Source organism: Ambystoma mexicanum, chromosome 10, assembly GCF_040938575.1.
Source record: "Ambystoma mexicanum isolate Mex_15411 chromosome 10, UKY_AmexF1_1, whole genome shotgun sequence".
NCBI classification, from domain to species: Eukaryota; Metazoa; Chordata; class Amphibia; order Caudata; family Ambystomatidae; genus Ambystoma; species Ambystoma mexicanum.
In genome coordinates, this window is record NC_090932.1 from 894389945 (window position 1) to 894415056 (window position 25112).

Below are 25112 nucleotides of genomic sequence, written 5' to 3' on the forward strand. Positions count from 1 at the left end.
GTTGTAGAGCTTTCTTGACTCATTAAGTTTGACCATGCTCGGCCTCTTTCATTCACCAGAGGCGCGCAATGTGGTCTTGGCCATCTGTTGTATTGATGGCACATTTTTGTGCTCAAGTCTCCGCATATTATATTTGTGACATTCCGGTCGACTGTAATTTCGTCGATGGTGTTGGCTATGGAATTGCAAAAATCTTTGATTATTGTTCTCTCCGGGTTCCAGTACAAGTTGATTATAGCCAGTTCTGCATTTGCCCAAGAGTCTCGGTGGACCCATGTGGTTAGTGTGGTAAGCATACTATAACCCTTTGCGATTTTTCCTTTTGGGGTGATCCCTGAGCCCAAGCAAATAGCAGTCAGTAAAACGGCTGAAGGTCGGCCCACAATAGACCTTGTTGCCGGTGAAACTTCGATTTCAAATCAGTCTAAAGATGGTGTGTCCAGGAGCCAGGTTTCCTGTAAACAAATGATGTCAAAAGAACCCAAATTTACCTCACTAGGTCTAGTTAGGTGTCGGTAGCCTCTGGTGTTCCATGATGCCATTTGCAGGGGGCTTTCTTTTAGCTGGATCGATGGTTTCTCAGTTTGACTCCTGTTGGCGATGGAACACAGGGGTCGCTGCTATTTCAATACAAGTACTAGTATTCCCCATCACAGCTGTAACCCCAGTTCTTCCGTTGTGGTCTACCTTCTCATATCCCCATTCCTTGCAAAATCATGCCAGTCATGCCCCTGATGAAATCCTTTGGATTTAACAAATTCAAATATTCTCTATTTGAGGGATGAGTGTACTCTTCTGAACAGTGGCCTCCTATGGTACTGTAGACCCTTTACATTATGGAAAATGTGGGTACCCGTTGTGTGCCTACACTACATTTTTTTCTACAGTTTGCTCAACATCGGTCACACAAGCATCATTAAGGAATTCTCACAAATTGTATGGAATTTGGGGTATGCAGCGTCCTTACTACCCTACAGACTCAACTTCGTGATTCCATGCTCTTCATATGGTGTATTGATACTGATCTGGACACTGATGGGGGGGCTGTGCATTAATTTCATGAATTATAATGTTTCAATGATGGGATGAATACATTGTTAATCAACTACTGATGTTCAAACAATTCTGATTTATGCATCAAAAGCCAAGGACAGAGCATAGCAACTAAAACAGAAGCGGGGGCGGGGGGGCCTAAGCAAAAAAGCATAATTTGCTCTGTCTGTAAGAAGAGAGGCTGAGACGCAGTTCAGGTTTCACAGAACTGCTCCCTTAGCCAGGAGGCTTCAATACCAATTAACAGTGTTTCAAGGTGTATATTCTGCAAAATACCTCCACAGGTGTTCAAGTTACAGGTGAGACAGCAGAAACCATGTTCATGCCGACTTTATGAGACTACTCCTGCCCGCTTCTCTCGACTAATTGTAAAATACTGAAAGGCGATTTTTTTTGTTTGTTTTTCAGTGTAACATTGTGGAAACATGACATGACCGACAGTTCAGAGATGTATGATCCATCAGAAAAACAGGCAGTGAAACAGTAGGAGTTTCTTTGATCAAAATTTCATAAATGGAGAAAATGAAATCAAGAAACTAGGTGGGGTAGCAAGATAACACCCAGGAGCTACATTTGAGGTGGTGAGGCACCCTGTGTCGAGCACAGAACCTTGGGCTTAACACATACTGATGCAATGAACCTTTGCAATCTCTCCTATTGGGAATCGCACTTGGGACAAAGGCCACATCTCGGCCCGCTACACCGAGCGTACATGTATACAACCATGACTGCACCAGAAGGGATGGAGCCATGCTGCGTGACTCAAAGCACCCAACCGGGTTTGCAAGACTTGTGGACTAATGGAGCTCAGGCAATCCCATATGGGCAACATATGTTGCTCGCTTTCATCTCATTACGTCACTGTGTGCTACTTACAAAGCTCACTGGGACTTTACTGTCATTGTATCAAGAAGCAGGTTGTCATGACAAACAAATTTGAATTTCCTCTGAAAAACGTGACGTAGGCAAGCTTGATCATAATTGGAACCAATAGAAATTTCATACTGGTATCCAAAGGCAGATGCTGGTTCAACTCCATAGCCATTATGGACCCGCACTTGTTCTACGGATTCAGGTCGGGCCATTCCATGTACCTTTGACCTGCCTCACAAAGGCTTTATGATATTAAAGAGGCAAGATGAGTACCTTGCATTTATAATTATTCAGATACATCTATTTATCTAGCAGCTATGATCCAGATTAGTGACTCATTGCACTAGAATAAACGATGGCTTCCAAGATGGCAGGGATTCCGCTCACTTTGAGCAAGGGTAAAGTGTTTTGTCTATCAATACCACTACTCAACCTTTATGCTCTGGAATTAGCACGCTATATATGCATCAGCACACAAGTATGTTTTCACCTACCCGACACCCCGGTGCACTAAACCATGGACACACTGACCCAAATATTGTACCGGTAACGCCAGTGAGACTGTCCATCCACCTACCCTAGGCAAGTTTGTTACCCCACTCCCTGGTGTAGGAGTAGCACCCGAGAAGAAGTACCTTTCCACTCACTGGCTTCCCCATTAACGTGTTTACAGATTTAAGTGGTCTCCCACCTTATGAATCTAGGAGATCACACAGAACAGACTATAATAACGCCACTATATTGGCAGCAACAGTTTGATCGTTGAAGTGTCGGCCCCACTGTCACAGTGGGTCCTCCAGGATGGCAGCAGATACCTAATTCTATATAGGTTAAGTAATGTAGGGGGGTTACTATGGCTCTACACTAATATATGAGAACCTGCTGTGGGTATGGCACTAAATATATACATATAAATCTCTGCAGGGTCCATGAACATGCCCTGAAGAAGGTAGACGGATACATTGACAACCGAAACGTGTTGAATTTGGGGTTCTGGATCAACACGGAGGATCCGTTCAAAGCATCCGGTGGATACATACATGGAACCCACACGTTGGCAGACCTCTTTCTTTAAAGAAATTAAATTTATAAAAACAAAATATCCTGTGTATTCTGAAACAAACCCTGAATGAAGGAATGTGAACGGAAAGAAAATACACAGGCCATCTGTGTAAGAGACTGATTGAAGAACAAAGCAATTGATATATTGGCATCTTCTCTGTTAATACATTGGATTATTTTTTCCTGCCCTGTTTTTGTATTTCCCTTTTGAACCTTTGTTTTCCATCTATTTATGGGATTAATCTTTTATCAAGGCATACTTGATGAAGATTAAGTCTATTTGCCCACTGTCCCCTGTTTTTTTGTATATGCATGTATTGTTACAATGTTTACTGTTAAGACAATTTTGTGATAACAAGTGTAATTAGATTTTGTAATTTTGCAAATGATACAAATCATGTATTGAATATTTGTCACCCTTTGTGTGTATATTGTCGTTTCATACCTGACAAGTAACAAGAGATATCTGGCTATGATACCCTACTTCAGAGTATCTACTTAAGCAGCCTAAAGAATTAAAAAAGCTCAATGGTGGGCCAATGTTTGTGTTATACAGAGATGTACGGCCATCAGATAAACAGGCAGTTAAACAGGAGTTCCATTGATCAGTTAATTTCATAAATTGAGAAAATAAAAATGGAGGACCAAGAAACTAAGTGGGGTAAAAGATGAAAACACCTATGAGCTACATTTGAGGTGGTGAGGCACCCTGTGTTAAACACAGAATCTTAGGCTAATAACGCATGCTGACCCAATGAACCTTTGTATATGTCCATAAACTTACATAGAAAAAAAATAAGTCAGTAGTTAAACACTACCAATACAATGCATATTCTAGTCCACCATACAGAGGGTATGAAAGCAGGCCATGCTTTAGAGGTCGTAGATGAGCGTTATACTTAATAAAGTTAAAATGGTAAAGGCATACAAGATGCATGCATTGTGGAGAGGAAGCTCTAAATATGATTAATGTCTAAGAAACATGCTCCACTTCCACACCTCCAAAAATTGAGCCAAAAAGTATGAATAAATCTTTACTCATACTTAAATGTATTTTTTTTTTTTTTTACTTGTGTATAATCAAACAAGATTTTTACAAGAGCTCGAGAGAAGGAGAGTGAAAAGCATCACCAGGGGAACAAGGACTAAGCTTCCACCCATAAAGAGATGCTGCGTCAAATGGCAGTGGTCAAAGTAATTTTTTGGAATGCTAAATTCAACAGTTTAGCTGAATGTATTGTTATAGCATGTAGGAGACAACTATGCTTGAGAAAACTTGGTTACTAGAGATCCCAAATGTTGGATTCAGGTGTTTAAAGTTGCGAGTGGTCTAGTGGTGGTGGGATTTCCATATATTTGTTAATGTCACTGTTGTGATCAGTTGACACAATAATCCTTGAGAATTATGCCTAATCCTGCCTACATCTTCACTAAATATAGCCCAGAATTTACAGCTGGATACCATTTACTGGAAACCCCGAGTTTCATTTCAAGAAGCAGGTTTTTTGTATGTATTTTTTTTAACACACAAAACGTTTGCGTAAGTAGGTGGGATTTTACCAGTTTCGTTTGCCGTTGTCTTTAAGTACAATTTAGCCCCTCACTTCTATAACAGTATCTTGAATGGCGACATACATTTCTAAACTGACTTGGGAGGGGCCCAAGAATAAAATGGATTTTTCCCCCTATTGTGATCATGTTGCTATCCAAGACTGGCAATAAGTGATATTGGCCAAAGTTCGCCACATTTCATTGGAAAGGAACCATTGCTACTTAATAGGCCACCCACACAGATCAACAGCTAGGGATTATTTACATGATACAACCTTAGTCTAAGAATCCAAATTGTAAATGTTTTGGTGGAATTACATTGGCTCTATGCATGGAATTGAAAAAAAAACAAAAAAAATCATGCTTACTCGTGGCAGTATAAAGTTGTCATTGTTATAATATTTAACCTCATCCCCCGTTGCCCTTGTTTTTTCGTGTTTGCCTTGTTGGTACTCAGTTAGGCCTACAATAACTCAAACCTTGATGAAACGTTTTATGATTATCATCAATTGTTTTGATATCTATCAAATGTTTTTTGTAAACGTTTATTTTAAAATTGCAAGAGAACAAGTCATGTCCTCCAACACATTTTTCGAACCTACAACATAAGTCACATGACTGCCGTACGAAACGTCAGGCAGTAAGGTCTGCTCAAGCAGACTAAGCAATAGAAAACGGATGAGGTTATTGGACAAGCTGGTCTGTTCCTCTACTACAAGGCCACACATGGGAACTGTCCATTGCGAGCCCTGCCCCGCCCACTTTCCAGAGGCACAGAGAGTGGGGTAAACTACCGTTTTCCACCGGCCCGTCCACTTCGAAGCTCTAATATCGGATTGTAAATTAATAACATGGAGGCACGAACACAAACCAACATATTGTTAATATCCCATGAGATTTTGAACACAGGAAAGCGAGATACGGGTTTACCGTTTGTACAGTCCAAACGGAAGTACGCCCCCTGCTGAAGCTCCTACTGCACCCGCCCGACAAGATCAGAATATCAGGGAAGGGAGGAGACATTTTAAACACCACCTTAACATCGATCTATTTTTGAGAAGTCCACAACCTCTAGCTATAAGTATAAGTTTTAGCAGCAGGACCCATTTACGTTTTAAACCCACAGCCAGTTCAAATAGAGGATGCATTCTACATTTTACCGTTGGGAAAACCAGAACGGCATATTCAGCAATACACATTAAAAAAGGACAATATAGTGAAGTATATGTGACAAACGAGGTACAATCCAACAGTGTCTCCTTAGGTAAAAATGCAATCTATATCAGCAAGCGTGCTTTTGTCTCTTTTGAGGACAGTCCATTTGCTCTTTGGCCACCGCGACTGGATAGTCTTAGTCGGAGTTAAGAACAGAACGTAATGACTCCAGTTATTCTGGCTAGACCAGTTACATCGCATCGAGAATTCTGTCACCTTCCGAGGAAACATCGGCAATACATATCTAAAGCCTGGCTAACACACTCGTGTCCGACAAGTAGTAAAGGCACGTACTTGATGATGGGCTTCGCATAAAAACTACCGGCTTTGAAAAGTATATTTACCTTAACAGACGTCTTTTACTCAGTTTACGCTGCAATGTATTCTTAATTCGAAATCATGGAGAACTACAAGAAAGTTTCCACAGCGATCAGACTATTGGGTAACCCAATTTTTATTTTGGTAATTTAAACAATACCAGTCAATTCGGGGTATCGATAATCTAATAGTTTCCGTTTTTAAATCGAAACCTGAAATCACCGTGTAGGAGGAAAACGTGTGCTTTATTCAAACACCTCCGTAACGAAGTGACTCGAGTCTATGAAAAACAAACGAAGAGGTTATACACGATCCACGTTGCCGTCACGCCCTTTTTCGAACTGCTTTACGTCTGCATAAACTTCTAAAATACGAATCATGCCCAAGACAGTGGCACACGGCCAGCTACAACCACAGCAGTTTACACTTACCAGCAAGAGCTCAACATTCCGTTCAGTTTCAAATACATTCCGCCAAAACCTTAGGGGGGTAATATATGGTGGCAAGCGGGTTCAGGTCCGCCCGTTCCCTGCCAATTCGTTACACATTGCATGGGCTCCTCCTGCACTGCAACTCCCGCCGCGCTCCGCGCGATGATTCAGACTCACTCTGGCAGGAGTGGAAGCTGGTCTGGCCGATTTGAAGCATCTGGTGTTTCTGTGTGCAAGGCCTGCAGCCAATCAGCTACGAGAAGAGGTTGTCAGGAAGCTGTAGAGTGACCCAATGTCACAACCCTGCAAGGTTTCACTTATCCACAACTCCCCAGAAAACAGCGTCAGTTACTCGTCAATCTTCGAAGCCAATATATACAAACCAATTGATTTTAAAAATAACTTGCAATTATACACGAATACAATCTAAAAATATATTTGCTGTTTTTTGCCTTGTGGACAGGCTTCGGTGGCAGTTCCAGATTATTTGATGGTAAACTTTACTGGTAGTTAAACCCGCCTCAAATAAATGTGGATAAATAAAGATTTATACAGCAAAAGGTCTATCCACTCTCAGTGGCGTGGCTTAACATAAACTGTCGGACCCCGCCCCCATCCCCCTTCCCCCGCGAGTCATGCTGCGACTCCTCTGCCCCAAAGCTCGGCAAAAAAAAGCCCGGGACGCGCCACATGGTGGGCAGGCCTGCCCCACCAAGCAAGCCAAATGTGCATGTGATCATGCTGCTGCAGGGACACACCATGCATTGCACAAGTGCAAGATGGAAGTATGTGTTTTGATCAAACCTTACATCTGTCATCTAGCGTATAAAAGAGGAGGCTGCACCAGGCTCCTTAATCCTGGCATCCAAGTGTACCAGCCAATTCTCTGCATGTCCAGTCATATTATTTATTTATTTTTACATTTATAAAGCGCTAGGCCCGAAGGTATCAAGGCCCTGTTACAAGACCATTTACACGTCGGGCATACTGCATTATATAACATATCATAGTTGTACATTCCAAGTAAAGAGGCTGCCATTGTCCGTGTGTCGAGGCAAACATTAGACAGCAGGCAGTTAGGTAAACAGAAGTGTTTTTAGCGACTGAGGAAGGTCCAGTAGGAATGCTCAGCTCTCATGGAAGGAGGGAGAAGGTTCCAATGCTTGGCAGCAATGGCAGGGAAGCTGGAGCCTCCCTCTTTGGCTAGTTTTTAGGTTGGGTGAGACAATGAGAGTAGGCGGCCCTCGTAGGTCTAGAGAAGACCGCTTTCGCGAATGTTTGTGCAAGGTAGGGTTGGGCATCTTTGGAAAGGCATCTGTGCGTGATGGAGAATGTTTTAAAGATAATCCGCTCACAAACAAGGAGCAAGTGGGCTTTTGCTGCTGTGATATGCTCCAATTTGGGAATGTTCAAGGCTGCTCTCAGTGTGTTACTTTGTATAACCTGCATCTTTCTGAAAGCAAAATAGCAAATAGCCATGGGTAGAGAGAAGCTGGCAGCAAGGGCCGGGCTCAACCAGAAGCGTCAACCAGACGCAAACGGTGGGGGGAGGAGGTGGGCATACCTATGAAGCCACACACCGCGTAGAAGAACCTGTGGTGTGGTGAATTCACGGATCACCTGTAAGATAACTCCTTGACTTTATGCAAATAAAGCTGCTGTGGCATTAAGATTTCCAACTCTAAAATTGTGTTATGTTGTTATTCCAGTAATTGCATCGCTGCCGGGTACAGGTGGGGGAGGGGGGGTGGCCGGGCAGGCCGGTCAGGGACAGGGTGCGGGAGGAGGGGGAAGCGCGGCGATGGGATGCCCCCTGCTATGGTAAGGTAACTATCTGGGGAGAGAAAGAGTCTAGCTGAATGTATCAATTTTGTTGTGTAGGCGGCTGAGGAGGCATAGCACTTACTTGCCGTCATGGCATCATCCAGGTACACTCCTAGAGTTTTCACAGAAAGTGAAGCTGGTATAGTGATGCCATCAATATTAAAGGAGAAGTATTGTGGATCAAACTTCTAGGATTTTGTGGTCCACCAAGTCAAAGGCAGCAGACAAGTCTAGGAGTATCAATAGTGCAGGCTTTCCATTGACCCTAATCTCATCAATCTTAATTTTTAGATCAAGTAGCACTGATTCAGTCCCATGGCTCGGGAAGAAACCCGACTGGCACAGGCCTAGGATGTGGTTTGCTTCCAGATAATTTTGGATTTGCTGATAGGCTGCTCGGTCTTGAATTTTTAATAAAAAGAGAAAGGTAGTGATTGAGCGGTAGTTGGTGGGAATCATGGGGTCCAGCAAGGGTTTTTTGATCAGAGGGAGAACCCAGGATTCTTATCTCAGCACAATCTTTGATGAGGCTTGCAGGGCAGATGTCGCCTTTACAATGAGAATGTTTAAGGCCTTTTAAAATCGATTTAACATCGGCTTCTGAGACGTCAGTGAAGTGGAACATCGGTAGAACTTTTGGGCAAAAGGGGGGTAGTACTAACTATTGTGGAAGATGGCATGAGCATAAGCAAGGCTTGCTTAGTATGGATTATTCTGTGTAGAGTTTGAATTTTGGAGAGCATAGCGTTCTGAATATTGGTGCACCAGGCGTCGTCTTTTAAGATGGTGACTTGGGAGCTAGTGGGGGTTTCTAATTCCCGTAGGATGATGAACAACTCGTGTGCTGGATTTTGCATTGGTAATGCAGGCATTATAGGTAGTGTCTTTGGCGGATTGGATAGATTTTTTATAGTGTTTGGCAGCAAGGGAGAATAATAGTTTCTTGGCTTCCGAGAGTAATTTTTTTCCAGTCAGCAAAGTATTTGCATTTCAGGAGTAAATTATGAGTTCCTGTGTGCAGATGGTTTGAGTTTGCGTGGTTTGAGTGATGCAATAGTGTTAGCGGCCTACATCAAAGTCTTGGGGTACAGGTCAGCAAGTGTGTTAGGGTCTGTAGCAAACAGTGGCTCCAGTAAGAGCATTAATCAGGCGGGCGATACGCTCTTTGGTGATAATCTTAGAGCTGCGAGCTACGGTAGGGGCAAAGGGATGGCAATTGGAGTAGAGTGAGCTGAAGGCGAGATGGTAAAGTACACAAAGTTACACAAAGTTATGGTCCGATCATGGACAAGGTTTGTTTGTGAGGATGTTGACCTGGCAGTTTAGGTCAGCAATCCAGTCCAGGATGCGTCCTTTATTGCGCGTAGGGGAGGTAACAGTTTGTTGAAAACCTAGTGCCGCCAGCGAACTGGCGAGTGAGGATTGCAGCTAGATCTGAGGGGTTGTTGTATCCTATGTTGAAGTCTCCTGAAAGAATCATTTTGAGGGTAGATTTAATATTAGTACCCATAGTGTGTATGAGGTTCTCTTCGAAGGAGGATACCAAGCTTGGGGGATGGTAGATGGTATGGAGGGTAATGGTGTTGGGAGACTGAGAGGGCTAGGGAGTCTTTTGCTATGAGTGCTACTCCTCCAACCCTGGCATTAGATCTGTCACAGCAGAAGATCGTGAAACCTGGGGGGATTGCAATCGACAGGGCATGCCCTGAGGCAGCCCGTAGCCACGTTTCAGTGGTTGCAAGGAGGTCGAGATTTGGGGTAGTGATGAAATCATGGATGTCGAAGGGCGTGTACAGGAATAGATCTTGCATTGATGAGGCCACAGTTTAAAAGTGATGGGGATATGAACTTGATAGGTGGGCTGGGAGGTAATGTTTTGACTACTAACTTGCTTTGCAGTGTTTGGGAGTCGAGAGGAGGGTTTGTTACAGTTTTGTCTTAGGAGGTGGGATTCCTGATCTTCTGAGGGTTGAGAGGCCTAGAGGGGTTGTTTGAGCTGGGCAGTTCTAATGGTTTTGATCTGGCCCCTATAGTATTGACTGTGCAGTCACCTCAGGAGGTGTTTCTGTTTGTGGTAAGTTGGGGCGTGCCAGTTGCTTTGGGCTAGATATTGGTATGAGGGCAGTGTGGTCACCCAGGCAGGAGTTTCTGGCTGAGGTATCTTGTGGGTTGGAGAGGATACCGAGAGTGTCTATGGGGTGTGTGCCAGCGCTACTATCAAGGGCCTGGTCAGGCTTGACAAAACAATGGGTGCTATGCTCTGCCTTCCCTGGTACGGCGCCATTGATACTAGTGGCCTTTGCACCAGTAGTAGGTGTGGGCCAGTTGGTGGGGCTGTATCATGATTCCTGCCCCTCATGTCCCCAGCCCTCCAAGATATCAGGCTGGAGCCAGGCCACAATCACCTACATGGCCCTCAAGGGCCTTTCCATCCCTCCAAAGACCCACTTGGAGTCAGACTTGGCGCTTGTGCCACCAGATTCACTCACTCCCATAGGATAACATTGGGGATTGGACTTGTAGTGCATTGATGGGGACAAGATGGATGCCCCCACATATTTTGGTTCCCAGAACTGCATGTGCGGTCTAGTCTTTTGGGTGTGGTTCAGCCCAGAGACACCTGGGATACCCAGAGACTATTTAAGCCACACCCAGGCTGAGAAACATGCTTTGCGTTTTCTGCACCTGCAGCGTGACACTCACAGTGTTCGGATCGGTCTCCAGTAGGCCTGCATCTTTCTTCTGCGCTCAGCTCCTGCAAGATCAAGAACACCGTTAGGAACAGCCTTAGCTTGCGGCGTTTCTGCCCATCATTAATCGCTCCTTCTGTTCTGCGGGCATCTTCAGCGGTGTCATTCCCATCCTGGCACGTCGCTTCCTAAGGAAAAGGGAAAAGAACAGAAAAAAGGCATTAGTAAGCATTCTGCAAATCTTCGCTTATTTTTAAATACCTTACAAGCTTCAAACACTTACCTGAATCCCAGCCGCTCTGGGGGAACTCTGTCTCCGGAACTTCTCATCCATCTGCAAGAGGGAAAAGACACTCCAGGTTAGCGTGGAAACATCTAGAGACGTTGCATACCGCGCTTACCCACCGCATTTGTTCTTCATAACCGGCATCCACTCTGAAAACGTTGCGGCACCTAAAAGACACAGAAAGAGAACTCAGTTCAATGCAAATACGAAAGGGGTGCATCGCCCATCGCGCTCTCACTCACCTTCAGCGCTACTCATCTCAGCAGCACGCCACCATCCACGGACGCCAGCCATCATCTAAGGAAGGAAAGGAACGAAGTTAGAGAACTGTTCAAAAGACTCATTATACTTACCTGTCGGACTCTTGCCAGTGAAGTAACCAGGCAGCAACGAGCCCGCAACAATCTACGCGCCCTTGCGCTGAAAGCAGGACGGAGAGCACACTATGCAAGAAAACAAGGTGAGCTGTGGATCAAAGGGAAGGGTTGGACCCCGGGGAAGGAGGGGTTCAAGCACACAGAGACAATAGGGAGTTAAACTCTACCAATCCTGTGTTTCAGGCCCAGTCTCTAGTCGAATAGCCTCCAGGGAAGGGTTCGAGGTCGTAAGAGGTCAGAACAGGCTGAGTGATGTCCCCGTGGATACCAGGTGAGCGTTACAGGCTGAGGGAGGTACCGATGTGCGGGAAGGAAAAGAGTAGGTTTAGGTAACACTTGTCTAGTGAGGTTAGTACTTGGAGGGTGCTGGTGGCTCCAGGTTCTGAATGCTAATACTGATTTTCCATACTAACGTTATAGAAAGTCAAGATTCTATTAAAGACAAACCCTGAGATGTGTGGGACACTGCTGAAGCAAATGTTTGAAGAGGTTGGTGGGTTGTCGGGACATAAGATAAATTGGGATAAAACTGAAATCTTACTTCTATCTAAGACATGTGATAGGAGCGTATTGGAATCCTGGAACTGCAAATGGCCCCCAAGTGGAGTTAAATATCTAAGTATACATATACCCACAGATCTAAAGAAAATTATTCAGTATAATATTGATCGAACAATAGATAAAATAATGATGACTATTAAGAAATGGGAAAGGCTTCATTTGAATCTATGGGCAAAAATGTACGTGATAAAAATGGTTTTGTTGCCTAAGGTACTATATACTATACAATCATTACCTCTACTAGTCCTAAATAAGTTGTTGCAGAAAATTGATAAGGTAGTTCAATCCTTCTTGTGGGGAGTAGGTAAGAGGCCGCGTATCCCAAAGTATATTCTGCTGCAAGATGTTAAACAGACCTTCCAGGATTTTGCAGCATGAAATAGCAAATTTTGCAGCATGAAATGGCAAATTTTGCGGCACAAACCTTTATTTATTGCTGCATTTTTGCGGGACATTTTGTATTAACTGGAGGGTGTAAGATTGCCACATTGCAGGAAATAGGCAGATTGCAAGGCTACAAGAGAGCCAGGGTATCATTATTATGTATCTTTTGTATTCATTTAATAGGAAGAGTCCCAGATGTGTCTGGCTTGGCAGAACAGTGTTTGATTTGGCTACATTTCTGGTTTAATGTTCATGCCTATTTAATGGTATTAACTAAATTGATCATTATCAATTGTAATGCTGAAAATATTCCCCTTCTATGTTCTCCAATCCCCCAAACACCCACACACCTCTCTCACCAACACACATCTCACCAACTCTCCATCACAACTTGCATTCCTTAACCTCTCACTCTGTCATACAAATACTCACGTGCTATGTCACACTGTCAAGTCACAATTTGCACTGCCCAGCCCCTGTCACACTCCAAATCATACTCCCAACTCACACCTTACACTCTAAAATTCCTCCGGCAATATACAGTCCCTCATTCTTTTGTGCTGCTTCTGCATCTTGCATCCTTTCTCCCATTCTATTGCACTCTTCCCTCATCCTTTTTCCCTATCTGCAGCTCACTGCCTCTTTCTGGCCAACCGCTTCCTCTCTGCTTTCTGGCTCACTGACCACAAGCCCCATCTACTTTTTGTACCTCTGCTCACTCTCAGATTTCTGGCCCACCGCATCACTGCTTCCTCTGCTCTCTTGTGCAGCGCTTCCTCCTCGGACCCACCGCTCTCCCTCTGCTTTCTTGCCTATCTCTTCACATCTCACCCATCACTCTCACTCTCTCTCATAGTGTAACCTTTTTTTATTTTTTTTAAATGTACATTTTGACCCAGTTCCTCAAATAATGGGGCATTTAAAAAAAGAACAGAGGATATGCTATTTTTAGACAACCCATTTTTGGAAATGAGTAGGTCACCTTATTCTCAAAGGTGACCGGCGCATTTCCACAGGCTTGAGCTGTAGCGCAAATTGTGCGCTGGCTAGCTGCCTTGAATGGTGTTCTGGGTTGTTTGACCGAAGTGTAATTATTTGCGGCCGCTGCGAATTGATTTGCACTTCAGCCAAACAAGCCAAAATGTACCTTTCACCACCACCCCACCCCCTATCCTACTTAACTGCTTGGTCGCTGCCGCTTCACTTGCAACCCTGCGGTGCCAGATCCGTCCCTATAACGCGGGTCGGATCTGACTCCACAGGGTCTCTTTTTTGTTATTTTCTTTTTTTCTGTCCCCGCCTCCAATTTTGAGGAAAAAGGGGAAAACACTTCTGCAACCACCCTTGACCAAAAATACTGAACATGGGGAGCGGGTGACACCCCCGCAACACATGTTCAGTATTTATAAAAATAAATCGAATAGTACTGGACGAAATAGGTCAAATTGTAACATTCGATAGATTTTTGTCATCAAAATGGGCAGTACTTTGAATAGAATCTCTCTCCCGACAGTGTTCTGAAAGCTCCCAGCGCCTTTCACAGGGACAGGCCCTCCAGGTGCCTGCCGTTGTAAAATGCGACCAAAAAATGCATTTTTATCCTGTTTGAGGAACAGAAATGCAAGCGACACAGCAGCAGTTCATACCTTAAAAGAAATGCATGACAGGGTCAGGAAAGACCCTGTCATGCAGTGGCAGCCCCACATCCCGTGCGCATAGGGTTGCCTACAATTTCAGCACATTTAAAAGTGCATCTTGCTTGGAAATGAGGGATGCGCTTTTAAATTCACAGAAATGCCACTTTATTTGATCAAAACAAACCAACTACTAGGATCGCGCCAATCTGGCTTCAGACCACTACATGGTACTGAAACAGCCTTAATTGACCTTAAGACACAAATAGACAAATTGAAGGATAAAGGTAAAACAGCTATGCTCCTCCTCCTTGACCTATCGGCGGCCTTCGACCTAGTGGACCACGCAGTGTTATGTAGCCATTTAGCGTCTGCCGCCCACTTCTCAAGCGAAGCTATAGCTTGGGTACAATCCTTCCTAGCCAACCGTATGATGAGAGTGTTCTCCCCATTAGCGTCAGCGGACCCAATACATATCACCTGTGGCGTCCCACAAGGTTCATGTGTCTCCCCCTGTTAGGCAGAAACCTGTGCAGTTCCCTTAGGGACCACTGCAAAAGATTTAAGACTACAGGTGTTAGCAGTAAACCCACTTGGTAGCAGTCTGTACCACCCAGATTTACCTGGTAGCTGTGACTGAGCAGTCAGACTTCCCTCAAGAAGAGTTAGGCAGTATGCAAAGTATACTCAATAGGCACTCAGATACAATAATAGAAGCAAACACTGACCAGAGCTTTGGTATCAAAGTATATAATTATTTATTTATAAACACACAGTTGAAACACTCCAGCACTCTTATTGTAAAATATTCTAAACACAGTTACTATTATGATATATACACCCCTTTTTCCCTTATTAGAAAATCACAGTAAGACGCCACTTATTTTCATACAGAGGTGAGCGCTTAACTAGATTGCACTCTACTAAGGTTGTGAAAAAGGGAGGGAAAAAGACAGAATATGCAGGGTTACACCACTCTACGATTCAGGAACACAATTAACAAGGCAGAGAGCAAAAAGTCACTGGTGAGCCAAAGTCCAAAGGCTGGGCCCACTCTTAGAGAGAGCAGAGCACAAATGCACCCAAGATCACACAGTTACACTAGGCTTAGAAAGTCTTGCAGAGGGTTCAGAAAAGAGTTTAGAGAGGCTTAGAAAAATTTAGCCACGGTGTCCCAGGCTAACCCAGGTTCGAAAGCCGGGGGCTAAATCTACCCCGTACAGTCGGTTGCAAGGGAAGCCAGGCGGGACACGGTACCTTAAGTGGGAAGGATCCTCCAGCGGTGGCAGTTGTTCCTGGTAGTGGTTGCAAGTTGCGTCGTCGTCCAGGGAAAGAGAAGATCTCGACGTGGAGGAAAGATGCAGGTCGTTGCACTACCAGGGCAGAAACCAGCCGCGGAGTTTTCCGGTAAAAGGTGGTACCTTTATCTCGCGGTCGTGGTAAAACGTGGTATCCCGGTTGCCGGGGTGCTTACCACGGGCAAGGCAGCCACGAGATGCGTCGGGAAAGCGAAAAGACGGTGAAACTGGTTATCCCCACCAGTCAAAGGAAGAAGACTCTCCGGCGGGAGATCTCCTCTGTCGTTGGGAAAAGTGGTGAGACGGTCCAGCAGGGCTCCACCGGTCGTGGTGTCGTGGCAGGTCGGCTCAGCTTCTCCCTCGTCGGATTCTTAGGTCCTGTGGCGACTTCTGAAGTTCCAGTCCCCAAAGCCCTGCTTTTATGCAGCAAACCCCCATTCTCTAAGCCCAGCTGTCACTCAATCATGCTAAGTGGTGAGCCGGCCGGCTCACCACTTGGGCCAATCAGGACGGAGTGCAACTTGAGTTGCCTAGACAACTCAGTCCAGGGTGCCTAAATTCCCCTCCACCCCTCCTAAGTACCCCAGACATTGTGGCACCACTTGGGAGGGCTTCTGTGGAGAAGCCCGCCAAAAAGTGGAACAAAGGGCTCGACTTGGGTTGGAGTCACAGAAGAGAACACAAACGCCATTTTAGAATCAAGTTTTGGCAAAAAATACCACCCGGAGAATTAATATTAATTAAATAAACCGGCGGTATGTTCGAGGCTACCTTAAATAATTAAATAAAGATAGTAGCCTAAAACAATGGGAAATCCCATAGGGAAATATTCACGGTTCAATATAAAAAGTAGTATCCACTGCCACCAGCCAAAACTCGATCAGGGGGGAAGGAGACGTGCCCCCTCGACTAACAGACCCTGGGGCAATCGAATTGCCCCAGCCAGTACGTCCACAATATGATGGTTTGTACTGGTTCTGTTCAGAATTTAAGACTAGTAAAGTCAATGGTGACTTTACATGCCCTGGGAGACAGTAGTCAGTCCCAGGGTATGGAGTCTATACTGGGGGGTCACTATGACACCCCTGTGTTACTGCACGGAGGGTGCTGTGTAACACACATCACAAAAACACATGAAACCCTATGGAGTAAAAGACCCCATAGCCCATTAAACACATCTAGATTCAAAGAAACACACTCAAATCATGTCCAAGAGTGAGGGTAAAAGAGTCTCACTCTTGGCAGGAGAAAAAAATAAACCCCAAAAATCCAGCAAAGCTGCTGGGGGACTCATTAGGTTAGGAAATTCAGCCTAAACAGAGAATTCTCCCTAACACTCGCCCCCCCCCCCCAGACTAAGGGACAGGAGGATTTAATCCACTCCTGGATGAACCTCATACCTCTAGTCGATGACATACATCCTAGAACGTCCATCAGCATTTTGATGGTGATACCCTGACCTGTGCTCAATGGTGAAATCCAACCCTTGCAGGCAGATTGACCATCTCAATAGTGTTGGATTTTCTCCCTTCATTTGCATTAACCATCTCAAGGGTTGGTGGTCAGTCTGAATGACAAAAGTAGAACCATACAGGTATGGCCTAAACCTCTTCAGTGCCCACACAATAGCAAAGCATTCTCTTTCTATTGTTGCCCACCTTGTCTCAGGATCCTTCAGCTTACGGCTGATGAAGCAAATGGGGTGCTCCCTACCCTTCTCATCCAGTTGGCTGAGGACTGCACCTATACCTACATTGGAAGCATCAGTTTGTACAATGAAAGTTTGGTGGTAGTCAGGAGCTCGCAATACTGGAGCTTGGCAAAGAGCTTTCTTCAGTTTTTCAAAGGCCTGATTGCATTCCTCATTCCATTTGACCTTCTTAGGGAATTTTGGAGATGAGATTACATTCAGTGGAGAAGCTATGGTCCCATAGTTCTCAATGAAATTCCTGTAGTACCCCGTGAGGCCTAGGAAGGCTCTCACTTGGGTTTGAGTAGTAGGTGTTGTCCAATTTTGCACAGCTTCAATCTTGCTGAGCAAAGGCCTTATTTCTCCACCTCCTACCTCATGTCTAAGGTAGACCACCTTACTTTGACCTATCTGGCATTTACTTGCCTTGATAGTCAAATTGGCCTGTCCAAGAGCCTGCAAAACATGTCGTAGGTGGTTCACATGATCCTCCCAGGAGTGGCTGAAGACTGCAATGTCATCCAAGTATGCCATGCAGAAGTCCTCCATCCCAGCTAGAACTTGGTTTACCATCCTTTGGAATTGTCATGGGCGCTACTCCCGAGGGGCCAGGACTTGCCCAGCGCCCTCGGAAGCAGACCCGTCTTCCACTACTCCGGACCCAGCAGACCCCTACAGGGGCCCTTTGGACCGTGGCCTGGCGCCTTTGGCGCCAGGCTCATGAAGTGTTTCAGTCCCGGCGCCATAGGCGCCGGGCTCATATTGATAAACAGTGTAATAATGCTTGGGTGGACTTACCTGAGGCAGACCATGCTGCATATTTACCCAGAACAATCCAGTCTGGTTGAAGTCCCCAGCCATCAGGGCTGGGAGGAACTATTCCCTCCATTCAGGAAGAACACACACTGGAAGCACTTCTCTGCTATTTAAACCACGCCCGATGGAAAACACGTGCTTCGCGTTATTCTGCAGCAGCAGCAGGACGCTCACAGAGTCGGCTCCTGCATTCCAGGTCCAGAGTCATCTTCAGCTTCCGCGCAGCAACCTGTGGATGAAGAAAGACACAGAACAATACTTACCAGATCCCGGAATGCAGTCACCGGCAAAACCTGCAAAGAATAAACATAAGGTTAGAAAAGAGCAACTCGCTCGCAGCCGCGCCTGCTTACCTGATCCATCCGTGATTGCAACGGAGCTAACCGCGGCCTTCTCTTCGGCAGCTTCTCTGCACCTGAAAGGCAAAGGACATAATTAAAAAGGGGTTCGGGTGAAGGCAGTCGCATTCATCTTAACTTACCAGTTTTTGCACGCGCAGAAGCGGCCGCATCAACCGCAGCATCCCGGCACCTGAAAACTAGAAAAAGGACATTATTAGAGGTGCCATTAAAAGCGGCCAACGATCTTTATACTTACGTGCATCGGCACGTGCAGTGGCAACGGATATAAAGCCCGCAGCATCCCGGCACCTGAAAACTAGAAAAAGGACATTATTAGAGGTGCCATTAAAAGCGGCCAACGAACATTATACTTACGTGCATCGGCACGTGCAGCGGCAACGGAAAACTACGCCCACAGCATCCCGAGGCCTGAAACAAAGGAAAAGGGACATTATTGAGGTGCCCATCTTTTAAAGCCTAAAGACTACAGTATACTTACAGGCATCCGCTCGTGCAGTAACGGCGGCATCGCTCTTCGGCATCCCAGCACCAGTGCCACAACTAAGGCTGCAAAAGACTTGAGCCTCAACACTGAACTCATCCAGTGACGTAACTGGAATCCACGCACCCCTGCACCAGACGCAGGATGGAGAGCTCAGCATTTATACGCCTAAGGTGAGAGCTCGCCGAGACAAGTAGAAAGCTAGGCTGTGGGAGAAACTGGCGATTGGTGGGAGAAGGAATCCCATCAAATGGTGATTAACCCTTTTTCTTCCACCTGCAGAAAACTTACCCTGCAAGTCAGACATTCGATAAGAGGAAGCCCAGTCCTGAGAGTCGTCCGAGCTCTACGCTTCTCAATTGAAGAAACGATAGCAGCCCAGCCGGGATCCGCGCCTCCGTGGGAATCAGGTGAGCGTTACAGAACGCGAAGCCCACCAATAACCTCCTACCCAGGCGCTTTGGAAACTTCCGACACAGACCAACTGGCCCAGTTATTAGGGGAATTAAGAGCTGAAGTTCATGCTGCCCGCCAGGAAACGAATGCCCTTAGGAGGGAATTGATAATATCAAAAGAATGAACTGATGATCTCGCCAGACAGTTATTACAGACACAAGCGGGGCAAACCCCGCTACCTAATTCAGGAGGGAGCTATATCCCAGCGGCTTCAGCCAATCCTGTACAAATCAACCTACCCGGAAATGTGCCATTGGCACCGCCTGAACGCTTCTCTGGTGACCCTAAAAGGTTTGCGGTGTTTATAAATCAATGCCGATTGCACTTTCTTTGTAGACCTGCAGCCTTTCCGACTGATCAGACTAAGGTAGCCTTTGTGCTTTCGTATCTTAGCGGCAGTGCCGCTGATTGGTCGATCCCTCTGGTTACACAGGATGACCCGATCCTTCGTGATTTCCCGACCTTCCATGCAAATATGGAAAGGCTTTTTGCAAGGCATTCCCAGGGGCAGGCCCTGGACAACGAACTCCTTTCCCTACGACTGGGCAATCAAGATCTTTTGGCCTACATTGCATCATTCAATAGGCTAATCGTGGAAACCAGATGGCCTGAGGACAAAAGAATCACGCTTTTTCACAGGGGTTTGCGTGGCGAACTCAACGACGTCCTTGCCCAGGTAGTGAATCCTCCTCAGGATTGTTCAGAGTACATTGATTTGGTGGTCCAATTGGATCACAGACTACAAAACAGAAAGGCGGATCGATCCAGGTTTGAAACACGAGTGTTCCCTAAGCCTCAAAGTCACACCAAAGGAGTTGAAACCGTCGAACCTATGCAAATTGGGGTTGTAAAGGGTCGCCTAACCCAGAAAGAACGCGACAGGAGACGACAAATGCAACTATGTCTCTATTGTGGAAATTCAGGACTTTTTCTTCGAGATTGCCCGGTGAAACCACCTAAGAAGACAGTGGGAGCTTCTGATAAGAGTTCTGAAAAGCCTAAGCCGGGAAACGACCTCTCCCGACAAGTGTAGAGGTCCGCTTGCCGAGCGTAAAAACCAGTTCTTTGACCTCGCACTTCATAATGCCAATGGTCCTCGTAAACCCAGAGCAACCGGATCGTTTGCATGCAATTAAGGCATACATTGATAGCGGAGCAGTTGGAAATTATGTTGACCGCGAATTGGCTTCCAGGATGAACTTACCTCTTTGTCCAAAGGTGGTTAAAGACGTCATTACCACGGTGGATGGGACGGAAATCGCCTCCGGACCAGTGACCCATACCACTACTGAAGTGACGATACTAGGCCAAGACGGGCATCAGGAGGTAATTGTGTTCGACGTGATCAAGGCTCCTCAATTCCAAGTAATTCTAGGGATTCCTTGGTTGGAGAAACACAATCCTCAGATTGATTGGCGAGCAAAGACGATAAAGTTCCCAGAGTGCACACTAACTTGTTATCCACGACCCAACATTGGCCTAGCGTCAGTAACGGCTGACGGTCCACAATTACCTCTAGAGTATCGAGAGTTCCAAGATGTTTTTCAAAAGGAACAGGCTAACACCTTGCCACCCCACAGATCATACGATTGTCAGATAGATTTGCTACCCGGTGCAACTCCCCCTTGCAGTAGGATTTACGCCCTTACCGAGCCTGAGAACCTTCATCTGCGACAGTATTTAGACCAGTACCTGGCCAATGGCTTTATCCGTCCGTCGAAGTCCCCTGCATCCTCGGCTCTGTTCTTCGTACCAAAAAAAGAAGGTGACCTCAGAACCTGTATAGATTATCGTGCTCTGAACCAGATAACAGTAAAAAACCGGTACCCCTTACCTCTGATCCCGGAACTCCTTGACCAGGTAAAAAACGCCTGTATTTATACTAAGCTTGATCTCCGGGGAGCTTATCACTTGGTACGGGTCAAGGAAGGAGATGAATGGAAGACGGCCTTTCGCACTAAGTATGGGCTATTTGAATACCAAGTGATGCCCTTTGGACTATGCAATGCACCGGCCGCCTTCCAATATTTTATGAATGATGTCCTCAGAGAGCTCATTGATGTCTGCGTTGTCGTCTACATAGATGACATTCTTGTGTACTCATCTTCAGAAGCTGACCATCGAAATCATTTTCGGGCGGTCCTTGAAAAACTTCGCCAACATAAACTTTTTGCCAAGCTCGAAAAATGTGTTTTTCATGTCACTGACGTCGAATTTTTGGGATTTATTCTGACACCCAAAGGAGTCCACATGGACTCGAGAAAAGTAGATGCTATCCTCAAATGGCCGTCTCCTACTTCCGTGAAAGGCGTTCAAAGCATGCTAGGCTTTGCCAATTTTTACCGTAGATTTATTCCAGAGTTTTCACGAGTGGTACAACCCATCACCGCCCTCTTAAGAAAAAATAAACGCTTTGAATGGTCCGCAGAAGCAGAACAAGCCTTCCAAGAGCTAAAGGCTAAATTCACCTCGGCGCCAATACTGAAACACCCACGCCCGGACCTCCCTTACATCGTTGAAACCGACACCTCCAGCTTAGCAATGGGAGCAGTCCTATCACAAAGAGATCCAGAGACTAACCAACTGCATCCTGTGGCATTCTGGTCTCGGAAGTTCTCAGCGCCTGAGATCAACTACACCATCACAGACAAAGAGCTTCTAGCGATTAAATCAGCCTTTAAGGCATGGCGGCATTATCTCCTCGGTGCCAGACACACCGTCACAGTGATCACCGATCATCGAAATCTGCAGTATCTGAAAACCGCTAAGGCTCAATCCTCCAGACAGCTTCGCTGGGCTCTATTCTTTGCTGAATTTGACTTCGTGATCACTTATCGCCCCGGCAACAAGAACAGCAAAGCGGATGCTCTTTCCCGAATTGGAATGGGAGATAACGTTGCCAATCCAGAACCTGTACCAATAATTCCTGAACAAAGGATCGTGGGTCTGATTTCTTCACAATCCATTGAGGATATTGAAGAAAAAACTAAACAACTTGTAACCTCACCAGACTTACTGAACTGGTTACAAAAAGGAAAAGATTTCACCGTAAGCAATAACTTGCCTTATTTCCAAGGACGATTGTTCCTACCACACGCCAATTTACAAAGACAGGTAATCTCCTGCTATCATGATTCATTAATTGAGGGTCACCCTGGCATTGCCAAAATCACAGAAAAGGTGAAGAGACACTTCTGGTGGCCTTCGTGGAGAAAAGACATAAAGGAATTCGTGATGTCCTGTGGTGTGTGCGCTCAAAACAAGGGTCAGAAGAAGAGGCCGGCTGGTCTTCTGCAACCATTAGACATCCCACCGTGTCCCTGGCATACTCTTTCCATGGACTTCATCACAGACTTACCCTCCTGTTCCGGGTACAACACCATTCTTGTTATTGTGGACCTGTTTTCTAAAATGGCCCACTTAATTCCGCTAAAAGGCTTACCTTCAGCATCAGTCCTAGCCAAAGTATTTCTTGAAAACATCGTCCGGCTACACGGCTTCCCGTCAGTACTAATCTCAGATAGGGGGAGCCAGTTTATTTCCCACTTTTGGCGTAGCTGTTGTCGATTAGCTCAAATCGATGTAAGACTTTCGACCAGCCATCATCCCCAGACCGACGGGCAAACCGAGAGAACAAACCAGACTCTCGAGCAATATTTACGATGCATGCTACAACAGTCGGAGAGTAACTGGAAGGACATCCTTTGGATAGCTGAATATGCTTACAACAATTCAGTTCATTCGGGTACCGGGAAGAGTCCCTTCTACATCTTGTATGGGATTCATCCTCGAACCTCCAACCTTGATCCACCTCAAGATCTTGGAACACCCGCCGTGGATCAATTGCACACTGTTATTACCCAAGCTTTTAAGGAAGCGACTGCACATCTACAACAAGCTAAAGAGAGGTACAAAAAAGGAGCAGATCAACACCGAAGCAATGCCCCTCAATACCAGGTTGGGGATCAAGTCTGGCTGTCCACCAAACATTTATCGCTTAAAGGGCCTCGCACCTTCAACCCCAAATACCTGGGACCATATCCAATTACGGCCATAATGAATCCAGTGGCCGTTAAATTAGAATTGCCAACCCATATGAGAATACATCCTGTATTTCATGTATCTCTTTTGAAACCCATGCAACCTGGAACCAGATTGACCAATCCTCCAGAGCCCATTCAAGTGAATGGGGAGCCCGAATTTGAAGTAAAAGACATTTTGGACTCTAAAATCATCAGATCGAAGCTATTCTACCTAATCGACTGGAAAGGCTACGGACCTCAGGAAAGGTCATGGGAACCCTATGACCACGTCCATGCTCCTAGTCTAGTCCAGAAATTTCACCGAACCTTTCCCGATAAACCAAAACCCCCGGGGAGGACAAGTTTGGGAGGGGCCTTGAGGGGGGGTGCTGTCATGGGCGCTACTCCCGAGGGGCCAGGACTGGCCCAGCGCCCTCGGAAGCAGACCAGTCTTCCACTACTCTGGACCCAGCAGACCCCTACAGGGGCCCTTTGGACCGTGTCCTGGCACCTTTGGCGCCAGGCTCATGAAGGGTTTCAGTCCCGGCGCCATAGGCGCCGGGCTCATATTGATAAACAGTGTAATAATGCTTGGGTGGACTTACCTGAGGCAGACCATGCTGCATATTTACCCAGAACAATCCAGTCTGGTTGAAGTCCCCAGCCATCAGGGCTGGGAGGAACTATTCCCTCCATTCAGGAACTCTTTTCTTACCTGGGTGGAACCGGTGGAAGAACACACACTGGAAGCACTTCTCTGCTATTTAAACCACGCCCGATGGAAAACACGTGCTTCGCGTTATTCTGCAGCAGCAGCAGGACGCTCACCTAGTCGGCTCCTGCATTCCAGGTCCAGAGTCATCTTCAGCTTCCGCGCAGCAACCTGTGGATGAAGAAAGACACAGAACAATACTTACCAGATCCCGGAATCCAGTCACCGGCAAAACCTGCAAAGAATAAACATAAGGTTAGAAAAGTGCAACTCGCTCGCAGCCGCGCCCGCTTACCTGATCCATCCGTGATTGCAACGGAGATAACCGCGGCCTTCTCTTCGGCAGCTTCTCTGCACCTGAAAGGCAAAGGACATAATTAAAAAGGGGTTCGGGTGAAGGCAGTCTCATTCATCTTAACTTACCAGTTTTTGCACGCGCAGAAGCGGCCGCATCAACCGCAGCATCCCGGCACCTGAAAACTAGAAAAAGGACATTATTAGAGGTGCCATTAAAAGCGGCCAACGATCTTTATACTTACGTGCATCGGCACGTGCAGTGGCAACGGATATAAAGCCCGCAGCATCCCGGCACCTGAAAACTAGAAAAAGGACATTATTAGAGGTGCCATTAAAAGCGGCCAACGAACATTATACTTACGTGCATCGGCACGTGCAGCGGCAACGCAAAACTACGCCCACAGCATCCCGAGGCCTGAAACAAAGGAAAAGGGACATTATTGAGGTGCCCATCTTTTAAAGCCTAAAGACTACAGTATACTTACAGGCATCCGCTCGTGCAGTAACTGCGGCATCGCTCTTCGGCATCCCAGCACCAGTGCCACAACTAAGGCCGCAAAAGACTTGAGCCTCAACACTGAACTCATCCAGTGACGTAACTGGAATCCACGCACCCCTGCACCAGACGCAGGATGGAGAGCTCAGCATTTATACGCCTAAGGTGAGAGCTCGCCGAGACAAGTAGAAAGCTAGGCTGTGGGAGAAACTGGCGATTGGTG

General features: G+C 46.0%; 2 protein-coding genes across 12 annotated transcripts in view; one reads left to right on the forward strand and one right to left on the reverse strand.

Moving 5' to 3' along the window:
* Positions 1 to 6789, reverse strand: part of B3GNT5 (UDP-GlcNAc:betaGal beta-1,3-N-acetylglucosaminyltransferase 5) — a 108278-nt gene extending 101489 nt beyond the window's left edge. The window contains exon 1 of one of the 3 annotated variants that reach the window (XM_069618650.1): positions 6504 to 6789. The gene's annotated coding sequence lies outside the window, so the exon portion shown is untranslated. The remainder of the gene's footprint in view (positions 1 to 6503) is intronic. The other 2 variants (XM_069618649.1, XM_069618648.1) reach the window with 2 other exon arrangements.
* Positions 1 to 25112, forward strand: part of MCF2L2 (MCF.2 cell line derived transforming sequence-like 2) — a 3251461-nt gene that overhangs the window by 1585386 nt on the left and 1640963 nt on the right. The gene's annotated exons all lie outside the window — the stretch shown is intronic.